The sequence below is a fragment of the Falco biarmicus genome, chromosome 1 (assembly GCF_023638135.1).
Source record: "Falco biarmicus isolate bFalBia1 chromosome 1, bFalBia1.pri, whole genome shotgun sequence".
In the NCBI taxonomy this organism is placed as follows: domain Eukaryota; kingdom Metazoa; phylum Chordata; class Aves; order Falconiformes; family Falconidae; genus Falco; species Falco biarmicus.
In genome coordinates this window covers 37,920,847-37,943,721 of record NC_079288.1, presented here as the reverse complement: position 1 = coordinate 37,943,721, position 22,875 = coordinate 37,920,847, and the positions used below count along the sequence as shown (strand labels likewise).

The following is a 22,875-nucleotide window of genomic DNA, read 5'->3' as shown; positions in this document are numbered from 1 at the left end:
GTTGATACTGTTGTAAAACAGTAATGAGAAACAGGCACAGATCTGGGATAAGGATTAGTATATATATATGCTGGAAGTTATTCAGAATGCATCTATACCTCAGTGGAAAGGTCATACACAAATTTCTCAGCAAGGCATATGAGGTCAAAAACAGTGTAAAAGGTATTGCAGGAGTATGTATTTCATCTTCCCAATTCATCCTAAACTCACAAAGCAGATGTACCAAGTGGGGGCCGCTGTCCACAATGCATAACAGAACAATAATTTATCTTGAAAACTTTGTTAAAAAAGTATGAAGACCACTCAGATTATTCAGTTAGCAGGGGTGAGGTTGGGGGCTCTGCATTTGCAGTGATCTGTTCTCACATAGCACTGGCTTAGTATCATACCGTTTCTTGCCTGATAACTACTTGTAGCCTTCCAGGATAATTGTGCTTAAAAGCATTGGCTTTGTTACATTTTGGTTCATTTACATCATACCTCAAGACTTTTAATTTAAGATATTGGAGTCAGTATTGTAACTAGGAAAAGATGGCAAGGGGTACTGCCTCCTGATACCAACTGTGACATTTAAACAGCTTTTGCATCTTTATTGCTGCAAGGGTGAAAAATTTCCCACAGAATGCATCTTGGTACTAAGAGAATAACTCATTGTCTAACATCAACCCAAAAAGGTACAGACATTCCAGAAAACAAAGCCCATTTCATACCTCTTAACTCCAGGAAAATGCCTGATAAGGTGTCTCCCTACCTCTACCAAAAGCACAAATGAAGACAATAGTCAAAGAGCTACCAGCTGACTTAGCTTTCAGCCCAACCCACCTTAAAGCAATTTAAATTTTGTTTCAATTTCTTCCAGCTGGCAGCAATCCCATTAAGATGCAATGCCACTGAAATGCACACTTACTAGCAATCTCCTCCTCCCAAAGTATATTCTGTATTAAATACTTCAGGAGGAATAAAGCAAGCAGTTTGTGTTATCTTTTTGCCTACTGAAGACTCCATGTGTTAGAGAAACATCTGGTAGAAGTTTTAAGTAGTTTTGCTCTTTTAGAGACACAGGAATGACATAGAAATAGCAGAACAAGATGGTAGATTATCATCATAATACTGATTGTGTCGCCTTGACTATTCTGAGACTTTTTTCCCCCAGTTCTTAAAAACTAGGTACAATTTTGGTTTGTATTTCATATTTTTGTGCCTGCCATTAATAGTGTAAATGGATGCCCTGTACAAAAATAATTTTAACTGTCCCTTCCCATCTTTTGAGTTGGTTGCAGGAGGGAGCTCATCCATGAGTGTGAAATTTCTAAAGGCTTTTGTAGAAGTTAAAGGAACCAAATAGCAGAAATTTTGCACACCTGTACTATATTCTGAAATCTTTAAATCTTGACCTTCTGTTTATGTTCTGTTGATCTCCACTCACCTCTGATCAGTCCTAATACAAGTTGAAGAAATTATTTGCAGTGAAAGATAGTATTTCATGTAGATATTGTAACTAGATAACTCTGAAAAAAAATATCCTTTTAAATTATATTTTAGAAAATATGGAATCTATAATTGATGTCTTGGTGACAAAACACATGCAGACACCAAGTAAACAATGAGACTGATATGCTCTTAATGTAACTCCATCAAATATAAATCTTCTTCACAACATAAAGACACATAATAAACATATCTAAGAAAAATTCCATTTGCGCATTGTAACTTATAGCTGAATAAGAACAGTGCTGCATAGGTTGACAGCATTCCATCTGGCCTCCTTTAAAAATCTGTTTACAAGCACATTATTATTTTCTTGAATTGACCGTTTATGTAAGCTTTTGATGAGTTCTATGAAAAATTCCTTTTTGATAAATCACAAAATCATTAGGTGTCCAAAATCCAAAGTTACAGTCATATAGATAAGCTTTGATTAATCATAGATGACATTTGGAAAAATGCAAAACCAAGAATAAGATACTGTACAAAGATACCTAAATACTGTATTTTGTCAAGACAATAATATATTTTAAATTCTCTGTGCTAATATTTCAATGCCTCACCATGAAGTAGATAAAACCAGGTTAATTTCTGGGGACTGTGCACATTCCGTGTATTATTTACTTTGACATTTAGAAAAAATGCAAACATAGACAAAGCAAGTTCAAATTTTATTTTAAAAAATACTTTTTGAAATAATTAATATACTTGCCTAGTGCTATTCTGTAACATTCTGCTGCCCATATCAGGTGTTAAGACTTTTAATGCCATTGTTATTAGTTGTGATCAAAAGACAGTGTTATTCAACAATATTTTTACAGCAACAAGAAGGAAAGTGCCTTAACTCTTTCACTCCCAAGTTGTTTAGACTGACGAATAAGAAGTCATACCATCAGCAGGAGTTCCTACATTCTTTCAGGATTTTAATCAGATCTGGCTGTTCTTGATTCTGATAACCAGATTTACAACTTGTCTCCAGTCAGCTCATTTCATAGAATCATAGAATCATTTAGGTTGGAAAAGACCTTTGAGATCATCGAGTCTTACCACTAACCCAGTCCATCACTAAACCACGTCCCTAAGGACTGCATCTACATGTTTTTTAAACACCTCCAGGGATGGTGATTCCACCACCTCCCTGGGCAGCCTGTTCCAGTGCTTGACCACCCTTTTCAGTGAAGAAAAATTTCTTAATATCCAGTCTAAATCTCTCCTGGCGTAACTTGAGGCTGTTTCCTCTTGTCCTATTGCTTGTTATCTGGGAGGAGAGACCCACGCTCACCTGCTTACAACCTCCTTTCAGATAGTTGTAGAGAACAACAAGGTCTCCCCTGAACCTCCTTTTCTCCAGGCTGAACAACCCCAGTTCCCTCAGCTGCTCCTCATAAGGGTTGCTCTCTAGACCCTGCACCAGCTCTGTTGCCCTTCTCTGGACATGCTCCAGCACCTAATAGGATTTGGATAATCCTATTCAGAATAATGTAGGGAGGCATCTCTAGCCTAATAAAAACTCTTTAGTTCAGACTTACAAGCTGGGTATAGAATGGGAACTCTGTTGGTTTTCATGGACAATGACCTGTGCTTTCCCATTAATGGAAAAGAACAAGAACTCTTGCCTTTTTTAGTTGGCCACTGCCCTGATAATACCAACTAAAATTACTTTTTAAACTACTAAATACAGATATTTTCTTGAGCAGGGTTTTTTCCTGTACTTCAAAGGTAGTCCTATAGGTGATACTGGATAATTGTTAACTGCTTGTCTACGTTACAGGTCCTTTTTTGTGGAGTACTATAAAATTCTATTTGGTCAGCCTTTTCCATTTTCTTCTTATGGAGACTGGTGGAATAGTATAGAGGCAATGTAAATTACAGGATCATAAGAAAGTACCGTACTGTCTTTGTATCACTTGAATTTCACTTGGCTGAAATTCTCTCAGAGTTAGGTAATATTACTAGCAGAACTACTCAGAGTTAAGAAGGAAGGTAACTGTCCTGCTAACTGAGAAGTTCTCCCATCATTTGTTAATTAAATCCATGGCACTTAAAGGTACTCCTAAGTTCCACGTGACTGTGTGCCCAACTTTCCCTTTAAAGCATCCTTTTGTTATAACAGGCATAACCCATTTCTTTCAGATCACTTCTTACAAAAGTCATCATGCCTAAATGATTTCCAGGTTAGGATATTACTGTATTTTGTACCTGGGGTTCACTGCTTTCCAGCATCTGAAGACATAACTAGAAAAGCAACATGAAATAGTCAAAAATAGAGAAACTCAAACACTGCTAGTCTTGATCTGAACAGGGAATCTAAAGATCTGAATAGGGAGAACAGTTTTTCATGATCCAGCCTTCATTGTAGAGCCAGGTTGGAGCTGCATAAATTTTAGCATGAACAAGAACATTTTCCAGGTATGATCCCAAGAGGCCACAATATCAGTGGCTGTTCTTGGTTTCCTTGACTGCAGAAGGAGGAACAAGGGTAGAGTTGCTAGGCCAACAACACAGTAAGAAGAGAGACTTCTCTCATCACAGACCCGGGTAATATCCTCTGTAAACATTTAATTTTAGTTTATAACCTACTTGCACTGGAAGAGAAAGGGACTATAACAGAACCAATAATTTAGTTCTTTGTCTATGTGGTAGGTTATTGCTTTATCAATGTTTTACCTCTGCACTGTTCAGGAGTGCAGTGTACAATCAGTCCTCTTGGGGAAAATGGAGAATTATAATTTGAAGTGTTAAAAGTCACATATTCTTACCTCTTGTTGATGTTGATACCAAATACATTCATTTGTTTAGACCACCATTTATTTACTTGACTTGTAAAATCAAAGAATATTGTACTGGTATAATAAGATGCACCGATCTGTAGGTCAGCCTAAAATCTTGCCACATTTAAAACAACAATGGCTAATCCCTTGAATTAATAAATTGTTGAAATTAGCACCCAAGAATTTGTTCCTGTAACGTAAAAAAATTACATGAAGTCTTCAGTATTCTATTTCTTTTTGTGAGTGTGCTTGCAAAAAGCAAACGACACACCTATGTAATCACAGTCATGAGGCAAAGTTCAGATTTGCTTTTGGGAACATTCACAGCAGGCAACATAATCAGAGGACTTATGCACATTTAGTCAGGGAACAGAAACAATATGATAATAGAACAATTGTTCAAATTTGAAGTAAGCTAGCCTTAGAATTTTAAATACCAACATAATGTCACTGAATTACAAATTAAGGTAAGTTTATCTGTTCATGGACATAAATGGATTGAAAAAGAGGTTAAAAACATGTCTCTGAAATGACTGACTAAGGTGAGGTTCTATCATTACTGAGCAATACAAAATGAAAGCTCAGTAGGTTCTTAGCAATTGTAAGAATATACAATATATCTGCCCGCTACAAAATGGCTTCTATTATAGCACTCTGACTCTATCAAATTTCAAAGGCCAGGCACAGAAAGGCATCCTGAGAGAAAATCTTCCTGCCAAGACCCAGTTGCAAAAAAGGTATTTTGTGGGACACAACCAATGCGGTGGCAGTACAGAGAGATGCTCCAGTGCAACAGTGTTTATTCTGGTATATTTTAGTTTAGAATGTATTTGGTTAGCATCATATACATTAATGTACTGTGCGATTTTAGTGCTTTAAATTATATAGAAAACGCTTTTATGTAGTGTTGGTTTGAATCCTCTCCCGTAGCATAAACACTAGGGAAGGTCAACAGCAAATATCCTGGACTTTCCTCATAAGACATCCAAACTGAAAAAATTCACATTCTAATTCACATATATGTATAAGTGGGTATTATATATCCAAATGAAATCATATTTTGTTAATACATTCCAAATATTTGGATTATATGGCTTGGGCTGGTAAATACCCAGAGGAAAAAAAATACTTAAAAAAACCCAACCTAATAACACATATTGTATTATTTTCAGAAAGATGTTCCCTTAGATGATACATAAGTATGCTTTTGAATCAAACACATATTGTGCTTTTAAAGGAAGAAGTATAATAACCAGGTGCCTACCCCATCTAAACAGCAAGCCCTCCCAGAGCTACACATCCAGCTGTGGTTTTGTTGCTATGCCATGACACTTGCATCTGAATTGATTACAGTTCAATTGAACTGTGTTTTTTCCTTCCACAACACAACTGTGTCAACTGTATTTGTGCATCGACACTTGATATGCTGTCTAATTGTATTTGTGCTGATGCGTTTTGTAAAGATAAAGGTGGTTATTCCGCATTGTCTCAATAAGGTTTGAAAATACAGGAAGCAGGCACACCAAACAAGGGTAGAAACACACTGGGAATGTATGCTAGCATACTGCCTGGAGTACTAGGGAAAACTGGGTAAACTATGTGGATTACTTGTACTGTTTTACTGAAGTCTTTCCTCCACAATACAATAGCATTGTTAAGATACTGTTAGAGGAAGAAACCAATCTGCTAGCCTAGTTACTATCAAAGAAAACAGGGTTGGTAGGTGGGGATTAGCAACTGTATTATTACTTACAAATATTTATGGCGAACCATGAAAATATCCTCATGATTAACTAGTTAAAACTGGTTAAACTTTACAATCTAGACAGTAAGAGTGGAATTTATCTGTTCAGATTTAGCATATGCATGTAGGTGGCTACTTCTGAGCTAGTCACTCAGTGCTTCCTTTGTAGGCAATGGAGAGACATAGTCATTTCCAGAGGTCAGTTCATCTCAGACTAAGATAGCGGTCAAAAACTTAGTCTGAGTAATTGCATTGTAGGAATCTCTTTTTCTCTGCACCAAATATAAGAGAAGCCTTAACAACGACACCATATATAAATGTCCGTGTCATAGGAAACAAAAAGTGATGAGAATAATTCCTCCCAACTGCCAAGTCTATTTACTATTTAATAAATCTGTTAAATATTACTTCTAAAAAAATCTACTTTAAAAATACCAGATTAACAAGTTGTAGTTCCTAAGAAATTATTATTTGCTTTCTGGTCATTATCATTCATGTATGTGGGCAAAATGAATACTTAGAATTTGACTTCAGTTTCCCAGATTTGCCTCTTTATGTTCTTCTGTTGGCTGACATGATCACTGGTTATTTCACAGGCTGTTTCTGTAACACAGAATTGTCTGGAAATGTTATCACACTTGTCTTTTTGACGTGATGACTTAGCAATCCAGAGGAGAAACAGCCCTCTGGTATAAGGGGCTTAAAAAGAAAACAAGGGCAGAGGAAAATAGGATTTGTTGGGTAAAACTGTGTCCTCTAACAATACATTGGATGTCCAATGCTAAATAATAAAATGGGATTCTGCGGAGAGCTGAGTTTTCTGCTGAACCATAGGTAATGCTCTGAGCTACTGAAGTAAAAAAACACCTGGAAAGCTGTTTTCTTCTGAAAATTTGTCACGTGTTTTGATAGGTGTGATTTTAAATGTTTTAATAGTAACAACTGTTTGAATTCTAGGTAACACAAAAATTATGGCCCAGATCAATCATCTGTTCCTTTCATCCTATTTCACCAATGCTCTTCAGTGTAAGTGAAAAGCAACAGCTGAGAGTATTTTCTCTGTAGCTTTCATTTCAAAGGTTAAATTCTGTGCTTGATTACACTTGCATAAAGCTAAAAGAACTTAAATTGTTAGTATGTACCAACCCTAGATTTACTAACAGAATAAATAAAAGCTGAATTTAGCCCTTCTCTATCATGTTGTATATTCCACATACCTTAAATTGCACGAAGGCTTTGAGAAGAGAATCAATTTTCATTGTTTTGGATCAGTCTAGTTTTTAATCTACTGTGATTATTCTTTTGTCAATATGGTAGTTGAAATTTGGGCTTCTTAATCACCACTCTGGGATTCTGGAAAGTTTAATAAAAATGTGAACTTTGAATATAACATACAAAGTATAAGTCAAATTCTGCTGTCAAGTAGACTGAAGGAAACCTGTTGTAACTATTAATGGATGTAGATTTATTCTGGATACTTCGGGGATCACAATGAACAAAACAACCTTCTTTTTTAATAAAAATAAGACAGGTTTTTTCACCAAGTATAAATAATACATCTAAGTATGCCAGTATTTTGAAGGGCTTCAGTTTAAAAGTTCTCTTGGACAAAACGGTTAATTGCTTGTGTAGTAAGCTGTTACTGCTGAAGGTGGGTAACATCAATGTCAAACATCAAATCTGTGGGAATATCATTACAATTTTCTCTGTAAAAAGAATATGATTAAAGCCACTGACAATTTAAAAGTTAAGAGTTTGTGATGCAAGTAGAGGGTTACTGAATTTCTCATTGAGACTGTGACCTCAGTGAAACCAGCTATAAAACTGTTCAACACTGTTGTTCCTAGAGGGCATGGGAGAACCTGATCAGTGAAACTATGCATGCTTGTACTGAGCTTGGGCTCCCTCCCACTGAAATTAGTGACAAAACTTCCAGTGACTCCTGTGAAAGCAGGACCAAAACTTTACACAGAAATAGTCAGGTTCAAGTCTCATTTTCAGTTACATAAATCTGGAGAATCTCTTCCAAAATAAGTGGAATTACTGTGGTTTAACCCAAAGGAATCGAGAGCATTTTTCTTTAACTCAGGGAAGGGGAGAGAGAAAAATACATCATTCCCCTTGTATTGCCTCACCACTGCATATCAACCAAGACTCTATCTGCTGTCAAAATCCTTATCTACTTAAGCTGGAGAGGGAGAGCTGACTTCACCATTTAAGGATTTAAGCTTGTATTGTCTATTGAATTTTCAGTTATCCTTATCCCTCTACTTATCCCCTTCCCCACTGCTTAGCAGGTAGTTTCCTTAAGAAGGAGGGACAAATTTCTGTTTTCTGATTCTATCTAGGTTTCTTAAAATGTAATGTACCTTATTCCATCAACATGTAACCTAAACTGAGACAACCAGACCACTTTCACTTCAGTCCTGGCTGGTTATTTTCAGATTATCATAGTTAAATTCAAAGCCAAGGCCTGTAGTTGAAACACCGAGCTGTACTGGAGGCTTACTAAATTTAGGGTAATACCTCCAGAAGAGTCATTCAGCTGTGTTCACCGGTGGTCAATGAAATGACAAGCACATAATCCTCAGATGGAGGTGTAGCATTCTTTGTGTAGCACAGAGTTTATTCATCCCTGTAAGGTCCACTGTTCAGAATGAAATCTCCATGGCCTTACACAGCATTTATCTGTTTTTCTTTCCTTATAAGCATGCATCTAAACACAGTAGTGGGATTCTTCTTTGAAAATGTAATCAGTGCTTTGGTAATGGGAGGTATCATGAGATTTTCTCCTAAAGATGCCATATAACTAAGACACTTTCTTTTGATTGCACCCATCACTGACTTCTTGAAGACTGGAACTTACACAGGCCTATCCTGTAATAACGTCCTCTATGCAAGGGCAGGGATCTTTGCTTTTTGCCTGATAGCTTCCAACCAAATGATTTGATGGAGACAGCCAAGTTACTGGCAAAAAGCTTTCTGTTCTGCAGAGCTGTATCTCTTCAGCTAGCAAATATGTGCCTTGTTGAAGAAAAGCAACTCGTTCTGCCTGTAACAGCACCTAAGCCATCAGCTCAGACTTCAGCTATTTATATCCATAAAGTCATACACAATTTCCTCTAAGGAAATACAAAATACACACTCATATTTACTCCTTCGTGAGCCACAAGTAGATGTTCACATCACTGTATTTTTCTATCAGACCTGCTGTTGTAACAACCTTTGTAGATGAAATTTTGACGGCCACAGGAAGGGTGTCACCCACAATGGCGCGAAATACCAAGCCAAAATAAAAATCAAACTGTGGGCGTAAGAGTATCAGTAAATGTATATAAAGAAAGCTGAAGGGAAAACTAGTGGATTTTTCTCAGCTCTTGCACGGGAAAATGTTGTCAAGATAGGTCAGTAGCTTCCAGAATAAATACCGCAAGAACACACGTTAAACAGCTTCTACAGTGAAACAGCCAAAACCAGATCAGATCAGTACTATTACCAGAAATTAAACTGACAAATATTTTATCTGTAGCCCTCTCAGCTAACACTGAAGGGTTGGGGTTTTGGTGTATGAATCACTCACCCAAAATGCAAATACAAAGATACTAAAAAACTTGTGGTTCACAATTGCAGATCGGAGCTGTCCACAGGTGCAGATTAATTTAACAAAACCTCCTCATTCCTTCACACGCATGGGCACACACGATGAGGTAGAGCATCCAAGCTCCGCAGAGCCACACATCCTTAGAACGAGCAGATGTGACTGTTACAGGGAGGATTTATTACAGAAATCCGGCAGCTAGGAGTCTTTTCTGATGGAACGTTAGCCAGCCTGCATTTCCCTGGGAGGAGGTGCTACATAGCGTGGAGGTTCTTCTCCCAACAGGCGGAATCTAATGGATTATCTTTCTGAATCATTAAGAGAATGCAAAGGACCTTAGTAAGGCTCAGGTATTGGATATTAATGGGTTACAGTCCAGGTTAGGAAAGGGAGATGACTTAATTTCATGAAAAGGGGATAGAGCTGAAGCAGCAGCTGATGGAAGGCCAGTATCCCTTGAGAAGGTCGTTTTCACTGGATCAGCAGTCTGCCTCCCCTTACTATTTTTTCTCTACACAGAGCAAAATATTTCTACCTCGCAGTGACATTCATCTTTTCTTCCACCCAGCAAAAGCACTGCTTACTGTTTCAAAATGACAGCTTTTCCTTCTTGCGGTAGAAGTCCCTTTTTATTTTGGAAATAGATGGAGAGGGAAACGTTCATCGCTAACTGATTTGAGAGAGAAAGAAATGCAGAATATTTCACTCACCTCTTCAGCACCAGGCAGGCAGGCAGGCAGGCAGGCAGGCAGCCTCCACCTCCTCAATCCATCAGTACAGCCGCTCGCATCCACTGACGCTTCTCCTCTCCGCTTTGGCCCTTTTTTCTCGTCAGCATCTATGGTTTGCAGCGAGCAGACACACCACCGCTGCAGGCACTAGCACCACAGCCCGAGCAGCAGGAAAAACCTGCCCTCTCCCATTTGCTCCCTAGAACAGAAAATTTTACCGAACCGGGATTTCTTAAGGGCGCTGATGGGCACACTTGGCCGGTGGCCCCCCGCGGGAGGCTGGGAGGTGCTCCGCGGTCTGGCCGGGCGGCCGGGCAGCCGGGCAGGGGGAGCGCGGGGCTGGCTCTGGAGGAGGAGCCGGAGCCTGCCAGCCCGTTTCCAAGCCAACGGCGGGGGGGTACCGCGGGCGGGGAGGCGGTGGCGCGGCCGGCGGGCGGCTCCCGGGGCCGGCGGCGGGTCCCGCCCGGGGGGCGGCCAGGCCCTGCAGCCCCCCCGCCCCGCGCCCGCGGAACTCCGCGGCGCGCAAGGAGCGAGCGCTGCCGAGGGGGCTGGTGGGTTTTGGCCTCGCCTCGTACGCTGGGTTGCACTCACGCATTACATAATGTGCATGCACATACGTGTGCCGTTTCCTCCTGCTACAGGCTTTGCCCGGCTGCACAAACGCGGGTGTCTTCCTGGATTTGGTTGGCCGTTCCATGTTTTCTGCGGTAGTGCAGCTCGTGGCTCTGTCAGGATTATGATTTCCGTGATGAATTTCGCAGTGCATGTTTTAGGGGAGTGATAAGTAGAGGGAACAAGTCACATACATGTTAGAATGATGCAGTCAAGGGTAAAGAGAGAAAAAGCGGTTTGGTTACATGGAATTTATCTACTGCTTGCATTCCACTTGTTTCATCACTCAGTTGCTCTCGGTACTGTGCATATATTTTCTTCTGTTTTTCCCTTTCTGCCTTTCTCTTCTCCTGTCTGTTGCATTTGTGTGTGTATAATTTACTACAGCTTTTTAAAAGTAATGATGAGTATTGCTTTCTTTTTCTCTCACTGATGGATTTACCCTATTTATAGTTTACATATTTTCTAGTGTCTTTTTCCTTTTGGCCATGCTACAATACTAGCTGCATTGTTGAACCTGCAGCCCTGATCAAATAGCTATGATTTCTCCCTACACTGCTAATTTTATAAACATAATTTGTTACTGATACACTTCTGCTGGAGATAGCAATAGACTTTCAGACATAGGTGGAATGCAGGCTTTTTCCCCCACAGTAAGGCTGACACAGTACAGTGCAAAAAGCGTCTGATCCCTGTAAATAATACCACTTTGAGTACTGATATTATCAGTAGAACTGTGGCATCAATGAGTTATAATAATGAAATATATAATAACGCAATGTAGCCACATTCTTTTTCTTGCACAGAAATAACGGCCATGAATCAGTATAACGTGAGGGAAATTTTGCCTGTACGTAATGAATCTTAGGTCTTGGTCACACTAGAACAGTTTGCCAGTACATCTAGACTGGCAAAGTTGTTCTGGTAAACTCCTAGCACTTAAAAAAGAAATGCCATATACATAACTTGCATTGTTCTCCCAGCAACATGATAATATTCAGATCACAAATTTCCCCTGCTTTACTAAAAAAGATAATCGCTACAGTTTTGCTTCGAAATTTTAGCTTTCAATATATATGCACATATGTCCTTTGGTGCATTTATATGATCAGATAGTGGTCAATGTTAAAATTCCAATAGTGTTTTGTTTTTCAAATGTAATCTTTACTTGCAATTGCATAAATCCCTGATATATTGGGAAGAGAATAGAATAAAGAATTGTATCTGTGGTAACTGAGTAGTCTAGATAATAGGATAAAAGAACAATAACAAGGTGTACAGGTTTGATCTGCTATTCCATAAAGAACAAGTAGTTACTATAGAAACTGTCACATTACATGTATCTTTAGTATAGTACTTCACATGTGAGAAAAAACATCTTCCACACATTAACCGACTTTGGCAGAAATAACAGCATCAACTACCATCAGCCTGGGTAGGAAGATCATCATTCACATGGTCTATGCAGGTGTCATCACTTCTAGGTATTTTCAATTGATATACCAAAATGCTTTCTTTCTTGCAGTTTTGAGGAGGCACCTAACTGTAAATCAAATTTTGTCAGTGAAAGTATTACAAACATGCAGTACGTGAGTAATGGAACAGGTCTTACTCTGAGAAGTTTAGGTGTTATTATTTCAACACCACAGTATGGGAGCTTGCTGTTGATTAATGGCAGAGTTAAAACCCAACAGATCTGAAAATAAATCAGCAGTTTTCTTCAGTCTCAACTTGTCCTGCATCCAGAAATTCTCAATTAGGGTCTTTCAGCATGCATTGATTGCACTACATGTAGCTGAGCTCCCACAGGAATTTAAAGAGAAATAAGTCTCAAAATAGCATATACAGGTGATTAAATGCCAAAGTCAAATGGCATATAAAAACGGTTCTTTAGCTCAGTACTCGAAACGTTTTTCTTTGTATATGCATAGATTGAAAACACACAAATACATACTGAAAGTGAATAGTTTGTATTACTTTTTTTGCCTGGAAATAGTAAACAGTAGTTTGGGAGAACTGTGATGATGTAACTGCTCCCTTTTCCATGTCAGGCAGGTCACCATTTTTTCCCATATCAGAGCAGGTTTTCATTTGAAGGAAGGAGCATTTGCCTGTTGAGGTGTAACATCTAATATGCAGCTTACTGAAACCCTTAACTGCCCGAGTTTCACTCAACTTGCCAGTGCTATTCATTGACCAAAAGCCAAATGCTTGCCTGTTTACTGTTGCTTTCTGTTTGGGATCAATCAAAATAGATGCATTCATACATGTTTAGCTTGAAGACAATAGAGCTAAAACAGAAATGTGCTCTTAAGTGGAAAATCCCATAGGGGTTTTTCTAATCAATTAGCCTTTATTATACCACGACAACATCAAAATATTTATATGCACACATGCAATGTTCTTGCTGAATGTACATCTCCAAATGATAGAGGGTAAATTGAGAGGCCACATCTGGTCTGTAATAAAAATATAATAAAAGGCATTTTGTATTTCATTCAATTTTCTACCAAACACCCTCTTTTTAACAAGCAATTGTAGATCTGGGTTAGATATTTATAGATGGGCCTGTGATTCTCTCAGCATGAAGAACTGAACAGAACATTTAGAGAAGAACAAAAAGGCTGTATTTTTATTTTTAACCATTTTTCTCACATGGAAGAGTTTAAAATAGCATCAAGTACAGATGACTGGGATCCTATATTTATAACTATCTGGCATATTGTTGCTTTGTACCAATGACTGTGAGATGGTGGGGAAAAAAGTCATGAATGCACCTTCTAGCAGGTGGTATCAGCCTAGCCTCATTTGGCTTTATCGTTTAGGATGAAAATCCACTTTCTACCAGAATTTCACCCTTTTATCTTCTTCTCACATCCTTCAAGTAACTGAGGGTTCACTTAATATCAACTGTTTACTCTTCCTATGACCTCCTATGAGGTCAAATCATGGGAGTTATTTGAGAATAACCCAGATAATGAGTTACAGCTAATACCACAATCAACCAAAGAGGACTCCTTCTCTAGTTTTTAAAAAGACAAAAATTTTTAAAAGGAAAAAAACAATCACACCCTAAAAACATTAAATGCCTTACATACCTTCCTTCCCAGTTTTATTATGTACGTACCATATTTGCAGCTCACAGTCATTGGCTCAGCTGCTGAATCAGCAGTTGCCATTGAAGCCAAGTTTAGAAAAACAAGCATTAAATCCAGCAGCTGGTGCTGTTTGGAAGCACGTCTGGAGCTCTGGAAGATACAGTGTCTTTCCCGTGCAGTTAATTTTATGTAGCAGTCCTCATTTATCCTAAGCTTTGTGATCAATACACAGACCCCAGCTCCTTCAGAGTTCCCATGGGAAGAAAGCTACAGAGATACCATGAAATAAGATAAAGGGATGTAGTTCTTTGTAAAAGACCCATGCTTCAGGACCACATTATTATTAAAAAAAAATTTTAAAAAGGAGAATTAAAGTATTCTTTCCTCATTCTTCAATATTAAGGGCAAAGGAATGGGGAAAACAAAACAAAACAAAACCCCGCTCATAACCCAAAATGAAAGCAGGGATCATTTAGTAAAGCATACAGCAAAAGACCTATGAAGTGTGAACAACTGACAAAATCACTTGAGATCAAAATACACAGATTCTTTTGGAATTATACCCAAGGAGATGCAATTGAACAGACCCAGGAAATTTTTGAAATCCAAGTTAAAAACAAAAAGTATCAGCTTCAGATCTCCTAGTAAAGTGGTCTGAGCAACAGCGGCTATTGGTTACTCTTGGGATGCCCTCTTCCCTCCTACAGTCTTCTTGTTTGAAGGTTTTCCACTTTGCAAGAAGGATTAAATATTCATTGAAGCAGTGAGCTGAAAGTAGGTCTCTCCCACTTGAGGATACAGGTAGGCATTTAGGTTTTGTTTAATTTTTGCAGTAACAAACAAACAAAAAGAAGAAATGTATTTATTTTAAGTATTTTTTGGTTTTGTTATTGATGTTCTTGCCAGCCGAAGAAGTATCAAATTGGGGCCTCAAAAGAATTATAAATATTTTTAACAGGTACTGAGAAAAAGATGTTATAATAAGATTTCACATTTCCTTGTATCCTTTACGCATGATAATTCTGCTTCATGTAAGAACCATGAGATACAGCTACAGTTTCAGCAGGCACTATTATTTGTCCCTTTTATTACCCTGTAGTGTCTAATTAACAGGAATAAGAAATCAATAGTTTAAAAAAAAAGACTGAAAAGTTTGTTTGAGGACACAAAGGTAATTCTGGGAAGCTATGGAAGACAAGCTGGGGACATTCAGGTAGTTTTATTATGGGGGCTTTAGATGCCAGAGCAGTTCTGTAAAAAATTGGAATACTAAGGTCAGGTCTAAGTAATTAGTTCAGATAATTGTACACCCATTCCATGTCAGGCCTGCGGCTAATTTTGTATCTACGTAATGTAAACTACATACATACATCTACCAACTAGTCATCATTTATGAAGTAAAAAATAGGTATACAAAGTGGTAGCTTTAGCCATTGTAACTGATCACTGCCTCTTTTGTGAAGCATTTTTAGACAGAGGGCTGAAAAATCATACTGTGTGGTCTGTGACTACATTAGTGATAAACTAATAGAAAACTACATAAATGTGACTGCTGGTCGTGATCTACCACTCCTCTTTTTTTAAAGTTTTTGCTCTGTCAATGGCATGCACAAGATCAAATAACAAATGGAAGTGACTTAGGAAGCAATTCAGCCTCCAGACAAAAAGTCTTTAAGACAAAAAAAGTCTTTAAGACCTTTTTCAGCTTCCAAGGGTACCCCATCTGGCCTCCAGCTGCACCCTAGAAATGTCCAAGTGTCCTGTAAATCATACCTGACAGCCCCAAGCACACCTGAGATACTAAAATGACATTAGAAACCTACATTTAGCCATCTGAATCACTGTCTTACTAACTGGGTGATGGAATCAACAAAATGGGCAAAGTACATTATGCTAACTTTGCCTAACAAATGTACTGATTAAATTGATAAACACTTTATCAGATTTTTCAATTAACGTAGTTTTCAGACTTACTTATAACAATGTTATTTTTAAAAGCATCTTCAAACGGCAGTAATTTCTATCAGCTGATTAAATAGTTTCTGGTATCTGTTAGAATTGTTGCAAATATGTTTCTTCGTTTCTGTTTAACAATGTTTTTGAATACTCTGTATATAATGTTCTTAAAGATAAGCACATTAGTAGCACTGTTGAAATACCAATGTTTAATCTGGCATGTTTACAGAAGCTAGACCTAATATTTTAGTCTAATATTTAGGTTAAGTAACAGTTTTATTTCACTGTTGCCGTGCCTTAGGTCCTACTGCACTAGGTGTTTTCCAAATAAATGATACAACAGGTCTTTTCGCAAGAACACCTTCATTTATTCAGGAATGCACCTCTAATCAGAAAATATGTATGCTGTTAAGACCTATGCCTATTTGCAATAGACTCCTTTCAGGCAGCATCTGTGCTTTACAGCTTACTGGAGGAATAAGGCTGTCAACCCAGGAGTAACACTTATTGGGGAGGCACTTCAAAAATCATCCTCAGAGCAGCCCACAACTTTGCAGTCTTGTATTCAATGAAGATTTAGGAACTTTCCACTGCTAGAAATAAAATATAGGCTAAAACATACTGGAAAGCACTATTGGAGAGCCTCTTTCAGATCGGAATGCAATTTTCATTTGGTAGTATAAGTACTTTTATTTAAGAACATGGCTTCCTATGGAGAACGTGGAATCTGCAAAGTAGCAGGTCTGAGTGGAAAGTGGAGAATCGGTCTGCCTTTCTGTGCAGCTCCACTCATGTTGTGCAGCCATCTGGGCCTGTGGTTCTAATCAAGATGTGTTTCTTCTAATCTCATTTCAAACAAAATTGCCAAGCCAGACCATCTGAAGCAGAGAAGGATTTCACCCGCCTATAGTACTGTATTCTTCTTTTCCTAGAGGTTTTATCAGTTCTGACCATTCAGTTGTGCTCGTCCTGGCACCAGTGTAAGCTGTGTGAACTGGTAGGATAAAATTGACTTACTGCAGCTTTGCCAGCATACTAGACCAGCAAGCGTGAGTAGTGGATTTGTCAACACTACAATTTCTCCAGTTTCTTCCTCTTTGAAATTTCTATTAGGTCACTTTTTAAAGTAGCAAGAAAAATAAATCTCCCACCAAAAGGAAGTGCTCATACAATTAATTAATGAATTAATGTTCCCTTTAACCTCCCCCTGTTGTCTTCTACCACTATTTGCAGTCTGTTCCATTCTGTCTGTGCAATGATTCATATATTCAAAGCAAGTTTATGCTAATTTTAAAGATTAAATTCCTCGGTATCTGACACATAATTGATTCTAGATATTTTGTTCCTTTAAGCCTTTCATTTTTATTTATTGTTTGACAGGTCTATAATCAAATCTATACAGGAAACTTTCTCTTTCATATAAATCTCTTTCTGATTGATTGTAGTTCTGTTATACTATAGAAGTTCAGATTTCACCATCTCAATTATATATTTCTTCAAAGGAACAAAAGTGAAGAAATGACTGCTCTTTTATGTCTGAGCACGTGTGAGGTTAATTCACTAATTGCAAAAAGTAAATGTTAAAGCTAGCCAAAATGTTATAATAGCCATTTTGCTATGTAATGCCATTATGTAATACAGGATTCATTTCCACAGATAGAGCTTCCAGATATAGAAAATTAAGATATTTAACAAACTATTTCTTGAATTTGCTTCACGTTGCTTTAATTTTTTGGCCTTCTACTCAAAAAAAAAAAAAAAAAAATATATCTGTTCTTCCAGCAGTTCTGAAAACTGAAAATTTGCAATTATACATTTCTTTCACATTAAGGGCTTGTAAGGCAGTTTAACTTACAGGTTTCAAACTTTTTATTAGTGTAAAATATTGCCATAGTCCCCTGAAGGCTATCTCTCCAAATGGTCAGGCATTTTTAGACACCATAGTAATATAAGAGCAAGACATATCCATGCCTCTGAGGAAGCTGTCTGCTCTCATACGGCTTCCCACAGAGGAAGCTTCCCTCATCCCACCGAGCCTCCAGTCTGGCCCACCTCTCTATTCCTCTCTCCTGTGAAAGCAGGGCAGAGGCCATGGGTGTGCAGGGGGCAGGAGGGTTAACAGCCTCAGCCTTCCCTTCTGAGCATGGTAGTCTTGCCACTACGGCCACCAGCTGAGAGCAACAGCACCTGGGGATGTGGTGGTGAACTGGCTCTTAATGATTTCTCAACTGTTCAGCTGACCTGAAGAATTACTTCACACAATATTTTGCCTCTTTCCTTCCCATCCAACCCTTTTGCCCCATCCATCTAGACAATAATCTCTGTAGGAAGTGAGCTGTCTCTCACACATCTTTACAAGAAGCCTCTGTGACAGAGCACACCTTCTTTCTCCATAGGAATCTTTACAATTTACTACAATGTCAGTAATAATCACATGAACTTTTGTCAAACTGGTAACGTGTTCACCTTACAGTATCAATTTCTCTGTGACTGAAACTTGCTATAGTAATTGTTAATATTTTCTGCTCTCTAAATGTACATGCTTGGTATAAAGTATAAAATCCAATACTTAAGTTAATGTTTGCAAATGTGCTGGCCCAGGTTCTTTTTTGAACGTATTCTTTGTGTTATGCACGTTAAATTCGCTGTTTTCTGTGAATGCTGTATGTCACAACAAGTGCTCGTGAAAGCAGAATGTCAGCAGAGTCCCATATGGTTAAGGGTACACTAGTCCCTTTTAGTCTCATCTTATAACTACAAGTCTCCATTGATGACCAGCAGAAAAAAAGGACAAATTCTGACCTGGAAAATCTGAAGTGGGGTAGCAACTCAGCGGCTCAGCTTTTTGGAAGTAGTTGTTTCAAGGCTTTAATTTTCTCTACAGTAATTGATCTGAGGACTTTGGCACAACTAGTACATATGTCAGATTGTTTTCCTTCCTTCATGCATTTTGGCAAAGTCTTCCCTGTAGAGGAAATTAATAAATTTCAGGATGACATTTCCTTCTTCATCCAAAAGAACAAGAAAAAAACCCCCAACAACCTCTGGGTTATTTTCAGTCTTTAATTTTCACGTTTAAAAAAAAAAATTCTCTGAATAAAGGAGAGGTACTTCGTCAGAGAAACAAAAGCCAAGAAATTTCCTAATTTGTGTGACCAATATGCACGCAAGATCAGTTCAATGCACATTATACATATGCATTCACACACTTAGGTATATAGGATGATCGTGAGTACACCTATACATTAAGTTACAAATTGAGAAAATGTAAAGAATATTCATTACATGGGAGGTGCAAGCAGCTAGAATTCTGAAGGGCAAAATAAAAACATTGCAAAAGATATCAGTGCTTATACTTCAATGTGCAAGCAGACTATCAACAATTACAGCCAAGAAAAAATTTATAAGCTAACATTACTTCTATTTCACCTTCATTTTGATTGTTTCCTTTCTTGTATATGATAATAAAACTGTATTCATACATTAAAAGAAGGAAAAATTGCTTTCATTTTGGAGACTATCTTCCGATGCCATATGAACGACCATCAATCCACAGTTCATAGATTACGCACTACTACAACAAAGAGCATATTCCATTATTTCCACTATAATGTTTTTGGTGATTTTACACTAAAGGATCTGACACTGACATCAATGAGAACTAAGGTACTTGTCTTGGTCAATTATTGATCTTACACTGCAGATAATTCTTGTACAAAAACAGAACCCAAAATTTATTTTTCATGTTGGAAACTGACTCTATGTGAAACACAGGTCTACTCTAATTCATCCCCAGAGTTGCTAGAGATGCTATGATAAAAGATATTCTGCAGCCCAGAATATTTAAGTTTTTTAAATACTACTCTTTTCATAGGGCATAAATGATTTAGACAGATAGACCCATTGCTTTCAAGCAGAGGGTCACAGGCAGTCTTATTTACTACCAAAATGACATTGGGGTTTTTTTTAAATTAATCTGTTTCTTGGGTTTCTAAATTATACTAGAGAAGCTAATGCAGATATATCAGATGCAGTTTCTCTAGTTAATTATTTTCAGAGGGGCTTTGATATTACAATGGCACACATGCTAAAGCGAAGTTTCTATAAACAAAATCAAGATATGTAGGAGTCTCAGTCTTTACTGAGGATTAGGAACATCTTGTTTATTAAAACAATCTTTCCTGTTCCTTGTTAATGCTGGAAACATTTTTGATTTTTAAAGGATCCCCAGAGGCAGCCACATTGTGTGTTTCTCCAGTGTACTGCTGACTTTTAATATTTTCATAACCTTAATTTCTGTTATGTCTTTCATTCAGATAACATCCCAAAATCCTCAGTACTGGAAAAATTCTCAGTGGCTTCAAAAGCAGATCCCATAATGCTTTTATAAAGTTTATAGCTACTGTATTTTTAGTGAGGATATGACAGACACCACTCTTGAGGTTGTGATTTTATACCTGGTAAATCCCTAGGGTTATCATAAGATAAATGCATTTAGCATTTATGCACAGATTTGAAATGGTTTGAAATAGAGTTGTTTAAGATTTCTAGTCTGATACCAGTGTTTGCAGTGTTTTCCTGAATTCTTTTAATATCCCAGTAGCTCTTCAGTTCCTTTAAACAGAGACTTTCCACCTCTCAGTCCTTTAAGATAAGAGATGCTCTTTGTCTCTAGCATAGACATCCTTTGGGACACTACCGTTTATTCCTGTTAAATTATCATTGAAAGACGGAGGTGTATTGTTGCAAAGAAGAAAAAAATATTCTGTCTTTCAAAGATGTCAGCAGAATTTTCCTCTTCAGTTAGAGGACTTGATAAAGCTGACAGGGTATAGACCATTTAACGTGGTCTACGTCCTGCCCCAAACTTACCAGAAAGAAATTTCAGCCCAGTTTTATAGCAGTATATTTAATCTACTCTCTGACACAGCCTTAATGCTGGAAGCACTGAGATTCAAAATGCTGAATCTTAATGTTAAATTAGCTGCTACGGGGTTCTCAAATTGTGCTCTTGTGATTGGTGACTCAGAAACCTTCTCAGTGAGTCTAAAGAACAAATTTTTTTTTCCCCAATTTAAACAGTAGTGAGCAAGGAGTTACTAAGGAATGTGTGCCGGGGAAGGATCTTCTGCAGTCATCTTGTCAACTCAGAAAGGAAACCTTATACGAGCACTGCATTTTTAAATGCATATAATAGATGCTAGCACTCATCAGTTTGATAAACACTTTGTTACCTCTGAAATGGTGCTAATCTATTGCAGTGCTAGCAAGAAAGCTGCTAGGTCTAGAAATTTTGTCAGGATCATTTGGCTATTCACAGTTAGTGAGCTCCCACGCTGGGATTTCACAGCTGCTCTGTACTGGATGTGTTGGTAGGACACCATGATGCTAGGCAGCATTTTTCCCTCTGATTGTGTCTGCGTCTGCTCCTCTTTTCCTTGTGTGCCCCTTCCTAAATAGATATGCTGTTACTAAGCATCTCAAATAGTTGTGTGAACTTCACAGAGAGACATCTGAGGTGTTAACAAAACATTCATATTATATAGAATCTGTGTTTACATATTATTTTACTATGTTATACTACACTGTACCTCACTTCGTGGCCATGCTTGAGGCACATGCTCCATACCAAAACAAACATTCAAATGGCTTTGAGTTGGAAACCGACATCTGTAAGGAAAAGGAATTGTAATGTGATTTAATTGATTTATGTAATTGAAAACCAAAACAAACCACCACTGTTATGTACTATAAATGACTCCTTTTGTCTGCTACAAAATTTACAAAATGCCCTGCAGCCATACTGAGAGAATAGAATAAATGACAACTCCTCTTTGGGCCTATTTGAGAAAGAGTCAGGAAAGGGAGGATGAGAGTGGCCAGAGGGTTATGAGAAGGAAGAGATGAGTGCTGAGATATAAAGCAGCCCAAGGGAAGATTACAAGTTCTCAGAAAAACAGATCAATAATGATATTAACTATGCAGCTGCAAATGCAACTATTTGCATTTTGAAAACATTTTTCCTACTACTGCACTATGCCCAGGGTCTAGAACACTCTCTGAAGTACATAAATCACCTTTGAAAGGGCAGTATTTTAATGAAAAGTCTAGATCCAAAGTATGCTGCTGTATTTTTCAGTATAGGACTACTAGAAACACCAGCTTACCTTCCCTCCTATTGCTGGCTCAAGTAAGATGCAAGGATCTGAGACTGCTCCAGTTTACAAGTAACTCTCAAACAACTTCCCACTGATTCTGTCTCCTCCCTTTTACCTCCCTAGACCTTTCACCCTTTGGTTCCCTTGGGAAAACCATGACGAATTTCCACCTGGAAATTTCAGTCTCAAGGTTAGGTAGTCCCGTTTTGTTGTTGTTTGATGGCCTTTCCTCTCCACCCTCTTTCTCTTCACCACATTGAGACTTTTGACAAGGTCAAACAATTAATCTTTGTTTCTATATTTATATCTGGGAAGCTCCCTTTATTAGCACGATAGCTTTTCAGATAGGACAGCTTGACAAAATCAGTAGATAAGAAAGCTCCTGCTAACAGAGACCTGGCCTGGTAAAATAAAACATATTTAAAAAAAAAATTAAAACATCCTGAGATGTTAATACAAAATAAGCACCCACTACACAGGTTTTTCTAACCATAGAATAAATGCTACTTAATGACTCCACAAAATAAAAGCTATCCTAGACAATGCTCTGTACATTATCTTGCCAGCTTATGAAACAGAAAGACACAAAGTGGCTGTGTTGTGTATTTTGCACTCAGGACTGCAGCGCAATTGTAAAGGCTAGCACCAAAGGAAGACACGAAGTGCAAACGCAATGAATGAGGGATGACTGAGTCAAAGAAATTCAATAAACATTAACTGGA

General features: G+C 37.9%; 2 protein-coding genes across 2 annotated transcripts in view; one reads left to right on the top strand and one right to left on the bottom strand.

Moving 5' to 3' along the window:
• Positions 1 to 17,640, bottom strand: part of GNAZ (G protein subunit alpha z) — a 71,981-nt gene extending 54,341 nt beyond the window's left edge. Inside the window, exons 1-2 of the mRNA XM_056323574.1 lie at positions 10,947 to 17,640; positions 10,309 to 10,528 (exon numbers count right to left, since the gene is read on the bottom strand). The gene's annotated coding sequence lies outside the window, so the exon portion shown is untranslated. The remainder of the gene's footprint in view (positions 1 to 10,308; positions 10,529 to 10,946) is intronic.
• The window catches only part of RSPH14 (radial spoke head 14 homolog), a 94,917-nt gene that overhangs the window by 64,629 nt on the left and 7,413 nt on the right, over positions 1 to 22,875 (top strand). The window lies entirely within an intron of this gene.